Genomic DNA, 12678 nt, shown 5'->3' with positions numbered 1-12678 from the left:
CGGCAAGGGGGAGGGGGGGCGGAGGGGCCGCGCGTTTCCCGCGGCCGGCGGCGGGGCGGGGAGCGGAATCACTTCCTCCCGCCCTGCGCCCAGTTCCCTTTTCTCCTCGGGACAGGGGCGGCAGGAAGGAGAAGCGGCATCATGTGGTGCCGGAGGCGGGCCCTGCTCCCGCACCGGGCCGGGGCCGCCGCGCCGCTCCTCGCCCGCCTCTCCCTTCCGCCGGGAGCGGGCAGGCACGGCACGGCGCTGCCCGGCCCCCCTGGGGGAGCGCAGCTGCGCGGTCAGGGAGAGGCCCTCCCCGCTCCGGAGGGGCTGGAGCTTCAGGGCGATTAAATTTAATCGTGGGGGGAAAGTACTTGCCCTGTGATCACCCTTTGGTTAAGGCACCTGAGTCTTGAAACGGTTTCTGCTGGACCCGAACCCTTGAAGAGGTCAAGTGCTACTGAGAAGCGCTAGATGTAAGAAGAGGGGGATACTTTGTCTTACCAAGAAAGACTTTGTAAGACTTTCTCAGCAAAGCCTTTCGTACCAAGTTTTGGAGACAATCTGTTTCAGGAAAGCTGTTAACACAAGCAGAGTCAAGTAAGTGGCGGTGTGGACCCCTCCATGGGGGAAAAAACAACGATTTTCAAACTAACAGGATATTAAATGAAGTGATTTAAAATCCCAGGGTCACAGCAGAGCCCTGCAGCACCTCCACCAGTGGCAGGGCTGCCACACAGCAGGTGCAGGGCTGTGTAGAGCTGCGTTTGTAAAACCTCCCGGATTGAGATCTCGCCTCCTGTTTTACCACTGCACTACCCATCTGGGGAAGAAGTGTCCGGCTTGAACCTCTTCAGTTGCAGTTTGTGGCCCTTATATCATCTGTCACTAGTAAGAGTTTAGCACTGTCATCATGGTAGCTCAGGCAGTTGTAGGCTGCTATTGAATCCCTCGTAGCCTTGCCTGCATCAGCCTACAAGCAGAGTTCAACACCTGCTCAGTAGAGCAGTGTTTCAGGAAAAAGAAAACATGCTGCAATACCTATAAAGTATAATTAACTCATTAATTCAGAATAGTACTTCATAAAACCCAATACTGTTACCCTGTAATCAGTTTCACACTATTGCCACAAAAAGTCTAAACTTTTAGCTTGGCTTTTCTCAAGTGAGCATAATACAAACTAAAAGGAACAGATACTGATGTTTCAAGCCCTAAATACAAGTTAAAAATATCCTGTAAGTATTTACCAAGGGACAGATTCAGAGTTAAGGGAATTCTGAAAGAAAATCATTTATAAAATAAGCCTATGAAACTCCACAAAACTATACAAGAAAAAGCCTCAGAAAACACATTGTGTTGTGAAAAGATTATGCTGAGGCCTCTTTAACAGAAGGGGTGAATTCTAGCACAATAGCTGCAACAAGAAGTTAAAAATCCTACCTTAAAAGGGCTTGTTTAATTTAAAGAATGGAAATTGCATCAGTTACAGTGTCTTTCTAAAATACTGGTATAACTCCCCCCCAAACTTTAGAACTGGATAGGGGAACCACTGGTGAAATTTTGGACTTACATTCTGCAAGATACCATTTTACTTTGAAGTCTGTTAAATTGACTGTAAGTGGACTTCTGCAGGCTCAGTTCTAAAAAGTCAGGTACACCGGGTAAAGCTAACAAGATTCAGAGCGAGCAAAGTTAGAAGCCACTTACTGAGAATGTTTTCAATGGAGAGCAATCATCATGGCAGAAAATAATTAAAATAATCAGGAATACTGGTAGGCAACTAGCTCAATACACTCAGAAGCATAATGTTTGTATAAGAACTGCTAGTTAACCTACTGAAGAGAGACATGATTTAATAATCATTACGTATTCCTGAAGCTTTGATGCAATTAGCTTAATTCAATGTAGACAAAGTAGTATATTAAGAACTTTGAACTAAGGTGCATTTAACTTTGTCTGTGTTTTCCTTTTAATGAATTATTCCTTCAAAGGACCCAAGGACCTTTCACAAAAAAGAAAGTGCTTTCTTCATCACCAAGTTATGAAAGACATCTCAGAATTAGTATCAGTTTCCTGTTTTCCCTTGGAATGCAGATTTACAGTCACTGTTGTTTTGGGTTTTTTTTCCCCCATAATGTCCAATCAGCCTACATTCACTGATACCATGATATTTAGGCTTACAAGAAAAAAAAAGTGTAATGTATAAAGGATTCCAAGGGGAAGAACTGAACATTGATATTGGGTGATCATTTCAATTTCTCACTAAATGAATAGAGAAAGTTGCTTTAAATTAAGAACTTCAATATTGTTATATCTTAACACAGTCAGATTTTATGTTAACATGCAAGCTAAATTAAGTAGTCTTGAAGCCAACAGAAAGTGCAATAGACTAAGAAGAAGAGGCTGAGTAATGGCAACCTTTTAAAAGCTGGATGTAAAATACGTAAACTGTACTGTACACCATGGATTCTTGACAAGCCTACTGCTACTTACCTACTGTTAAAATTTTTTTACAAGTTCATTTGGAAAAATTACCAATATGAGGGAAAAAGAAAACAAGGATAGAAAGTGAGAGAGTATTTCACAATAAGTTGTTTTCATTGAAAAGGGATTGCGAGTTAAGAGTTTTCCATTTTAAAAATGCTTTAGGTCTGACCTGTTTCCTCCCATCTAGAAATACACGCATAGCCTTGATACTTGTGCAACCCTGCGGCACTGTTGCTCCACTGTAAGCAGTAAATAATACATATGTTTTCCATATTTAGACTTCAAAAAAAAGTACATTTTAAAAGTAGGTTTTTCAGCAATATCATCGTCTACAAAGGAAGAACCCCTCAAACATTTCCATTTATTCATTCTCACAACTTCCCTGTCTGCATTAAAGTATATCACAGCTTGACAAACAGCAGTACGCAGAAGATAATTGTTTTGTTCAGGTAAATCCATGGCACAGCCAGAAAGAAGAACCAGGTAATCCTGTGTTCTAGTCACTTGTTCTTGCTACCAAGCGATAATAATAATTCCTTCAGGAAGCCAACTCAAAAATTCTCATTCTATCAAGAATCTGAGGAGAGTTCCTATACCTAGGCTTGATAATTGTTGATAATTTTCCTAACTTTGCTGCCTCTTCAGAGGTAAAAAAAAAAAAATCATTAATAAGATTAACTTCTATTGTTATTTACCAACTACTCTCACAGCTGTTATACTACAGACCTGATCAAAACAAAACTACAGATGGGTTAATAAGTTCCCAAATTCTAGCAACTAGACAAGGTAATAAACTAAAGAAAGAAAAACGTGGTTTATGTGTACTTTGATCAGTAAGTCAGTAGCTTAGGGAAAAGCAGGATTTATTTTCTCTATTTGAATATATAACTTCACAACATTACACAAGCAGTGAAGGATAAGTTATTTTTAAGATATCAGAATTGTTTTACCAGATGATAAATTTTAGCTTCCTAAGGATTGGCTGTGCAGCAGTAGTGCTTGTTGTCAGCGAATTGCTAAAAGACAGGCCAGAGGAGTAACTCAGACTTTACATAGAGCCAGGGGTTACTCATCCTTCCGGAAATCTTTTTTCAAACCATTTCCTCTCTTCAAGAAGATAATTGCTTTTTCAACAGCTGTTTCATGCATATCTGCTTTCTCCCATCATTTGGGCCGAGAAAGGTAAAGCAGCCTGTTACTTTCCTGACTCAGCACTGAGCGCCCTGCTCCGCTCCCACCGAGTTTAGTCACCAGTTGCAAGCGGAAGCGGTGGCATCACTCCTGTCTGGCCTTAATTCAGAACACAACCAGAGTCAATCAGTCTAGACGGCCTGAGAGCAGAGCCACATCTCCCTATATGGTATCATACCCCCCCAGCCTCAACATGGGAAAAAACTGAAGTGTACAGGCTTGGGATTATACTTCTAATCGAAGCCGAGCTTACTGTAAATGAAGGAAATTATTTTCCGTTGCAGAAGAGACGGAGTGATTGATTCCATTGCTTGCGTTGAGCTACTATGTCTGACGGAATCACAGACAGAGGAATGAAAGCCTAAAACAGACTTTGCTGTTAATTTGAAGCAGGAAACACCCTTTCAGTGACGATGCCATTTTTCTTTACTTGCTTGTTTAGTTTTCAGCATGACTAACATATAGATAACAGCTACTGAAATCATATTACAGAATGTAAACGAATGAATTATGTGTTTCTATATTTACTCTCCTGTTATCTCTAGTTTTCAACTTACAGGCTACCAACCAAGGTATTCAGTGGTGAAAATTAACCACTAAGAAATGGGCAGAACTGGGAATCCTTTTAACAAGACACCAAAATTTTTATCTGTATTTATAATTGAATAAAATTATTTTGGAATTCGTTGGGGGTCTAAAGAACTGCTTTCCATTATTCAATAGATAAAACTAATTTCCTGTTACAGGTTGTTAGTCTTGTTAGTTTTCACTCCTACAACTACTTATTAACACAGCTGAAAACTTTGCAAGACGTACAGCACTTTTGGTGGACAGGTACTCATTTTTTTGCTATTCCTGAGTCTCCAGCCTGTAACATGGATAGAGTATTTCAGAATAGTTTTCCTTTGCAATTATGTCTCCTCCTCATGACATTACACTCATCGGCAAGAAAGGGACAGAGTCCTATAATTTGGTAGAAATTGCGAACGTGCAAGCCACCGTGGCCTTACTCAAAAGGCTCAGCAAGGTGTCCTGCATGTAAGCGATAAGCTTCAGCCTCTTAGCAGATCCAGTGCTTTACAGTATCAGCAGTATTAATATCTGGAGCAAAGAATGGATTACCACTGATGTGTGCATGGATACCCTTGTGCCATCCAGACACTTGGACCTGTAAAGCAGCTTAGCCGCCCAGGACAGATCTTTTAAGAAATAATTCTGTTTCTAACAAGGCAGTAGAAAGCAAGCCTAACTTGACCAAAAAGATGGACCTCACATATTATTTTGTTTTGGTCAGTTGATGCCTTTTGTTTCTATTTTGTTTAGTGTTCATTTTCTTGAAAAAAAAAAACATTAAATCTGAAAACTCTGGAAGCACTACCGGGTGAGAAACAGGGGGAAACCACTACAGCGATGTTGTAAGCTTGATTTGCCTTATTGCTCCTACGAGCAATTCACCGTATCAGCAGAATCTCACTTAGTTGTTACGCAAAAGCTGTCCTTAGCCACAGGCTATAGGGCAATGGTTTTTTTAGGACAATGAGGGTACGACTATGTTTTTAAAATCGGCTTCTAGCTGGTGAACAACTCTCAGCATAGAGTTCGAAGTCTTCCAGTTCAAAAGGAAGTGAGTCATACCAGGATTTTTTCTGATTTGTTCAGTACTGATAGCTGTATTACTTCAGTATTAGGCAATGTCTTTCCTCCATCCCCTTTTTGTGTTTTACGGAATGTTAGTTACTCACCAGGCCTTTCTTTTACATTAGGATTTCATAGCATCACGTTCAGGGACAGCTCTGCTTGATTTACAAAAGGATTCATATTTCTTCAGTCTGACAAAATGAGTCATTATAAAATCATGTGTGTGCCTCAGTTTTTGCTTCACAGAGCACTTCTGCAGATCTAACAAACAAACTTACCCTGATGTCACTCAGTAACACCCCCAAAGACTTCAGTATTTTTAGAAGATATTTTTAAACAGTTTTTACTCTAGAGAAAAGGATCGACAGGAAATAATGTAATAAAGGAGAAACGGATCAGGAAAAAACCCAACCTCTAGTATTCTCTGTACAATCTCAAAAGTGTTTTCATAATAACCATGCATATATGAAACATAATAGAGACACAAAAAGTTAAGTACCACCCTATTCCGTTAAGGGATGGGGTGTGGGAACACACCAGCCCAGAGGGGAAAGCCTGGGAAGTCGCCACATCTACCTCCAGCGTCAGCACAGATGCTCTCAGCTAACCACGGTGAAGGAACTTTCAGGAGACAGGCAGAGAGAAATGGGGGTCTCTGTCTTCTGGTGGGAAAGGTCTCAGCTGAACTTTCTAGAAGGGGATGGGGAGAATTTGCTAATCTAGAGAGTGTAATGGAGCTGGCTTTCTGCTTCTAGAGCAGGCAAAGAAAACAGATGAGAGGAAACATCAAAGTCACAGGCTTTCTTTGCTCTTTCATCTCACATGGAATATGTGTATTGTATACAGAAGGCGTTTCTGTATTTCTGCTTCTCCTACCCTACTGAAACAGCTACACAGATGCTATGCAATGTCAGCCCACTAGATGAAAAAGCTCCAGCTCCCTGTGGTAGTTACTACTGCAGTGGCAGCTCCTTTATAGGCTGATTCTGTCTTCAGATTAGACCTGCACTGCTTCTTAATCCACCCTTCTGTTTTTACCCTGCACAATTAGTAAATACACAGCAGGCACAATTAATACAAAGTGCTAATATTATGCTTGAATAAATAATCATCCCTATCTCTTCATCACTTTCTCCTCCACCTTTTTCTTCCTTTCTGGAGAAGGTAAATTGCTCTCTGTATGCCAGGAATTTAACTCTACCTTTTTACATTCACAAAAGATCCTCCTGAACCCACTGCTTTTGTACAGTTCCCCAAAGGTGAAGAAGAAATAATTACTTGTTTGTCATCTTATTCTTAGTTGCAGCTAAGTTTCTTTCCTAACAACGTTTCCCTTCTTTTGCCGGTCATTGCTTTCATACCATTTTAAGTACCATCCTTTCTGATGAGGCCATCAGCCATAGCAAATGCATAGAGAGCACATTACTAGAACACGCACAGAGTTGTTTTTAGGAAAGTGGAAGCAACTATGCCTGGCAGAAATACTTGTGAAACAGTATTCTACTAGGAGCAAAGAGAAACAGAACACTTCCCTGCAACCAGGATCTATAGGCACAGAAGACAAGGGTCACTTTCTAGTAGATTTCCATTTATGGAGAATTTCCAGAAGACGAGGCATTTTCTAGTTGTCCTACATTCTTGCCTGCTTCTGGTTATACAGAAATACTGGAGATCTCTGTAATGAGAAGCAGTGATCTTGCCACTCCTGTCGTTAGTGCAAATAATCTATTTAGTAAAAAGCATGACAGTTCATGTACAAATTTAATCCCTGTTTTTTGATAATTTTTCACTGGTTTTTTTCTATGATTTTTTTCCATCATGCATTTTCAAAGTAATCTAATAAAGCTTAGTCTCAGGGAACAGTCATCTTTGTTTCTAGAATAGTAAATTAAAAAGCATAGTACCACATCTTGCCTTGAAGCATCTGTCCTCTAATGCTCCTGTACTACAGTAACACTTCCACCTTCTTGCTAAAGGATTTGGAACAAAACCAAGTTTGAAACTTACGAAGAATTCCCTAGTTCGCAATATGCAAAAAGATTCTTCAGACTGCTCTATGCTTAGTAATGAGTTCAGACTTTAAATGTTTTGAAGACTTATACAGCAAAATAATAATAGCATGCAGAGCAAGTAGGATTGAAAGGCAATGGAGTAAAGTCAAGCCAAGCTCCCTTCTATCCGATAGGGAAAGGGGTATCATCACGTGTTAATACTTCAGAAATCCTCTAACAAACTAAACCTGTTACTCTGAATATTCTTTTACACTCAAATACAAAAGCACTAGAAGATTGCAGTACGACAAACTGACATGGAAAAAGGTATTTCCCTCCCCCTCTCTCTCAAAAAGTGTTTCAAGTGTTTCAGCCCAGGCATCACGGGCCTTGATAAACCAGCTCAGCCTCTTGACTTCAGAAGACGTGTTACCATCTTACAGAACGCCCCAGAGTTCAAAGTTCCTCCCTCTTCCCCATCCAAAAATCCCCTTTCTCCCAAAACAAACTAAGAACCCAAACTCACCCTCACTTTGAAAGCCGTTATATTTTGATCCTCTACATCCAAGGAATACTCTTCTGTCTTGGTTTAATATTAAACCAAAGCATGTCGTTATCTACAAAATGTTACACTGGTGCCTACATCTTTGCTGGGTTAAAGAATAAATATTTAAGTCAAGGAATAAAGCTAAAGAAAACGGATCAATACAGAATCAGGTCTCTAACCATTCTAACAGGGGGTTTGGCCGGGGGGGGGGTTTCGGGGTGGGTTTGTTTTGTTTTTGAAGTTGTTATTGTTTACTTTTAAGACATTAGCCTGCAATTGCCAGGAGGTTGCTCCAATAGACTCCCAGTTGGGTGCTGCTGGTGAAAGAACTTTTTTTGCATCCATCAAAAAGAAGCCTGCCAGTTAATGCTGACAACAGTTATCAGTGATAGAAATTGCAGTCACTTCTGTGCTTTGAATGAAAAGCACATTTAAAAGCTTTTTCCTTTTTGCTATTTTGGCAGAAGTGTTCTCTTTCCACTTCTTCCTGCCTCCCCATACAAACAAAGAACGGGCAATTATGTATAGCAAGTATTCTGTAGACTGTAACTTTATATTTCTGTGTGGAAGACACTGCGTGGGACACAAAATCCAGAACCGCTATTTATAGAATACAGACTTTTTGTATTGACAAGACTGAAAAGCCTGTGGTATAAGGCTGGTACTGCTGACACAACGTGCAGTTCTGACACCTACTAGCTTGTTACTCAAGGAAGAAGTTCACAAAGGTGAGACAACAGCAGTTAAACTCCTTTTGATCCCTTATAGCTTATCCCCTCTTATAATTTCGACTCTAGTCTGACAGACATTTAAAGAGAGAAGATCTTTGCTATGTCCTTTCTAACCAACTTTCCTAATCCTTCTTCTCTCCGTCTTATAAACAAAACCCTGGAGTGTTTAGAGCCACGTTAGGAGAGCACACTACAGGGCAATACTGTGCTTTGCTCCGTGCCTGTGGAGGGGGCTCAAAGGGAGAACACAGCCAGCTGGCTTACACAATGATTGCTAAACTAGTTGATATGGGTTAGAGAGGTCAGTCAGAAGAGTCTCCCTTATGTAGTGTTTATACTTGGAAGAGAAAGAAGACAACAAAAGAAAGTGAGGAAGAGTGAAGATTAAAGGTTTCTTGACTAGAAACTTTGCTGTTATCTGATTTTAAGGAGGCATTACGTTGCAGCTATAGAATTTTTAAAGTGGAGGTCAATTCATCTTTTTCTTAAGCGGTCTACTGTTCCCAAACCACGACAACTAAACTACTTGACACGTCAGACATTACTAAGACTGGTAGAAAACATTGAGAGTTTACAATAGATTCGTATTACTGCATAGAGACCAAACTACTGCGATATCTTCGATCCAATCTTTACACGCAGCGTTCAGAGCACAAGACTGACAGCCTCAATGTCAGAGGGTAAACCAAGGAATAAAACAGGAACGGAGATGAAACATGAACAGGACAAAAGGTCTCCTAGAATAGCAAGCCCATTAAAATTTATTAGAGGGCTGAGAAATGTAAGGTTTTGGCTGATTTTCTACAACAAGAGATGCACTACAGCTATATTACATGCTGACAAGACAGTTTCATTCCAACACAGGTCCAAGGATGCAGCATCCGTAGAACACACTTCCCTAACGGCTGACTGTACAAAGAATATAATTTTGCTTTGTGAACCTTCTATAACAATTTGTTCCTCTCTTCCCTTCAGGAATGCTTTTACTTCTTTCCATGCATTTTATATAGCAATTTTTAAAGGAAAGCTGTAATGCTTTCTTTTCCATTGTATCTTGCTTTAATTTAGGAGTCCATCTCATTTTTGAATTCTGATTGGGTGTACTTTGGGAACATCTCTAGTTTTAAGCCAACCTTACTCAAATTTACATCCAAATGTATTACACTCTAACAATTTTCAATCACAAACGTAAAATAAAGAGATTGGCTCTGAGATCTCTTTCACTAAACACAAATGAAACACTGCTATTTTATGATCAAAAGAACCAATTATTTTTGCCATTCATTTCAATAATGTGCTATGAAGGAGCCTAGTGTGGTCACATATTAGGGCTATAACATCATAAATGAATAAAACATCTTGGCATTATTGCTAATACCAGCAACAGCCACTCTCTGTAAAAAGACAGAGCATCTATTGAAACGAAAGAACTAAAAGTGACAGACTAAGCCAAGGTCACTTCTAAGCCTCTAATACTAGTGTGAGGGAAAGAGAGAAGGGTGATTTGCAGATATCACTGTAAAAGCACTTAATGTGATCATAGCTATGTAAAATACATCCGGTACATAACCGGGAACAAAGACTATTTGCTTCATTAAAGATATTGCCGATTAAGGCCCATTCGTAGCAAAGAATTAAGCATCTTAAGAGAAAGTGTCTAATTTTGTAAAAAAATATTTCTAGCACTCAAATACATCAAGAGATTGTGTTCTTCACAACTGAGATGCATCAACTCCTTTTTTTATGTCCACTTTCTCTACTTGGCATCAAGTCAAAGCAAAGCAAGGCATAGGGTATCACTTCCCCCAAGTATTTTTCCCTAGAGATGTAATAATCCAAGCTAGTATGAGTCATGTTCAAAACAAGTTGTAGCAGAGCTGTGGAACTGCTGGGTTTCCAAAAGATGCTAAAAATGTATAGGGATTCAAGGAAGAAACAGGCAACGTACTTGGAAGAGAAAGCTATCATGGCTACATCTAGTAGAGGAAATTTTCTAGATTAAAAATAGTTGGAAGCTACATATGACAAGCACTCCTGAGAAGTATATTGGCTTGCCCTTTTCTTATCTCTTTCTTCCCCACGTGTCTGGCTTTTGGAGTGCGATAAATGGTCTCTTGGTCCGATGCAGTCCAGCTGCTGTTACTTTTTTTTTTCAGTTCCTCTGGCCTTCCCAGATCTCATTTCTCCAATTCTCTTCCTATTCTTATTCATGTTATTCAGGGGGTGTTTCTCCTGAGATACTTCAGGTGAATATATATGAGAGATATTTGCATATGAAAGCAATCTCATACTCTCAACTTAAGGCTGAATTAATTTCACTGTGAGGGAAACAAAGCTCTAACTTTGTAAGATTTTTAGTTTAGTCACTTAATCACTTTATAGTTTCAGTAAGTTACTCAAAAGCAGCACACGGAACAAGAATAACAAACACTGTTTAAGAAACTTCCAAGGAAGTTATTTGCGGGATATATAAGCTCACAAAATATTTAAGTCTGCGTTGCTTATTGTATTCAGGTAATTTTAAAAAAGGGGCATAAACATTGCAAAATAAGTAGAAATCAGCATTCACGATGTCCGAGACATGCTTTTTTGACACTTGTTATTCCACACATCTGGCTAAAGAACTGTGAAATATTAATAAAAATATACTAATTTGTATGTGTAAGTTCCTTCTGTACAATTTACTTGCTAAATAAACACAGTCTATTATGACAATACTGAATTGCCAAGAAAAGTGCCACTGCTTCATCCAAAGTTTATCAATAGTAAAGCCTCCCCTTGATAAAAAGCAGTTGGGAAGCATTGTCCATTGCGAAATGGCCACACTTCTGTTACAAACAACTGTAGCATAATAATGTAATATTTCAGGTCAGTCTTCACATCTAATTTTTCTCCAATTTTTTTCCAGGCCTTCATCAACAGTGTTTATTATAAAACAAGTAGGGAGCTCTGAGTAACAAAGCAGTGGCAACCATAAAATTCAATCACACAGGTCTCAAAAAAAAAAAATCCTATGAGAATTTAAAGCTAGCCAGTTTAAGCAGTTCAAGCCATTTTTGCGTGTGATGGAAATAGGATTTTAACATACATCAAAATTTAAAGCCAACAAATACTCTACTTCCCCAATAGCAAACACCAGGAAGGAAAGGCATGGGTTTTCCGCAGCATTTTTTAAATTGATTTTGTCCACACAGGTGTCCAGTAACAAAGGTGCTGTGAAGGCAGAGTGCTGCACTAGCATGTTGCCTCAAGAAATGTTAAAGCCTTAGCTACACTACACTTCTCACATAGTACCCATTTAAGTTACGAGAAAAACAACATGATGCAAACAGTGGTGCAGGCTGCAAGGGATAGGAATAAAGTTTATTGCAGAGGTGTTTCTTCCCTGGCTTATGATCCTTTACAGCCTGACCTCGACCCAGCAAGTATCTCGGACCGAACCTTCCTGCCCCTGTAACAGGGAAATACTGTATTTTTTACCCATACAAACTGGATAGTCACTGAAGTGAAGATACTGCTGTTTTACGATTCAGACTGTATCTCATTTTCCTGTGACTCATTCACTTTAACATCAGATTAATTGCAGGAAACTTGCATCAATAGGAACAACTCAGCGGTAAGTCACATTCAGGTGGACTCCATTCTATCACAGTGCTCATTTCCAAAATATTAATAATTAATCTAGCCTAAGTAAGGCCTTTGCATTCATTTTTAATTGAGCATTTATTGACTGAAACTCCCTGTCAGCTGCAAATTTAGGCTGCTTTCTCACAAGGTTGAGAACTTTTAAACAGGTTATACTCAAGCCTGTCTTCAAGCAGAAGGAACAAGTAGCAGCATGTTGCTACTAATCCTTAAAAATATGCCTGAATGCTACACTAACAAAGACTTCTTTAAAAGCAGTCAACCCTGCTTTCATGGCTACAAATCTAGACAGACCAACCAAGCCAAGAGGCTAGAACAAGTCCAGTCAGGAGAGAAGTGCCACAATAAGTTGAGAGGAAAGGGTGAAAACCAGAAAGAGATAGCGAATTATTGTTTCCTGACCATGTGAAGTAATCTGTCAGTAACCACTGCCTATGAAAATAAGTTTTCCTTCAACTAACTTACG

This window comes from Aptenodytes patagonicus, chromosome 6 (genome assembly GCF_965638725.1).
Source record: "Aptenodytes patagonicus chromosome 6, bAptPat1.pri.cur, whole genome shotgun sequence".
Lineage (NCBI taxonomy): Eukaryota > Metazoa > Chordata > Aves > Sphenisciformes > Spheniscidae > Aptenodytes > Aptenodytes patagonicus.
The sequence above is the reverse complement of the archived record's forward strand: the minus strand, read 5'-3'. Positions refer to the sequence as shown.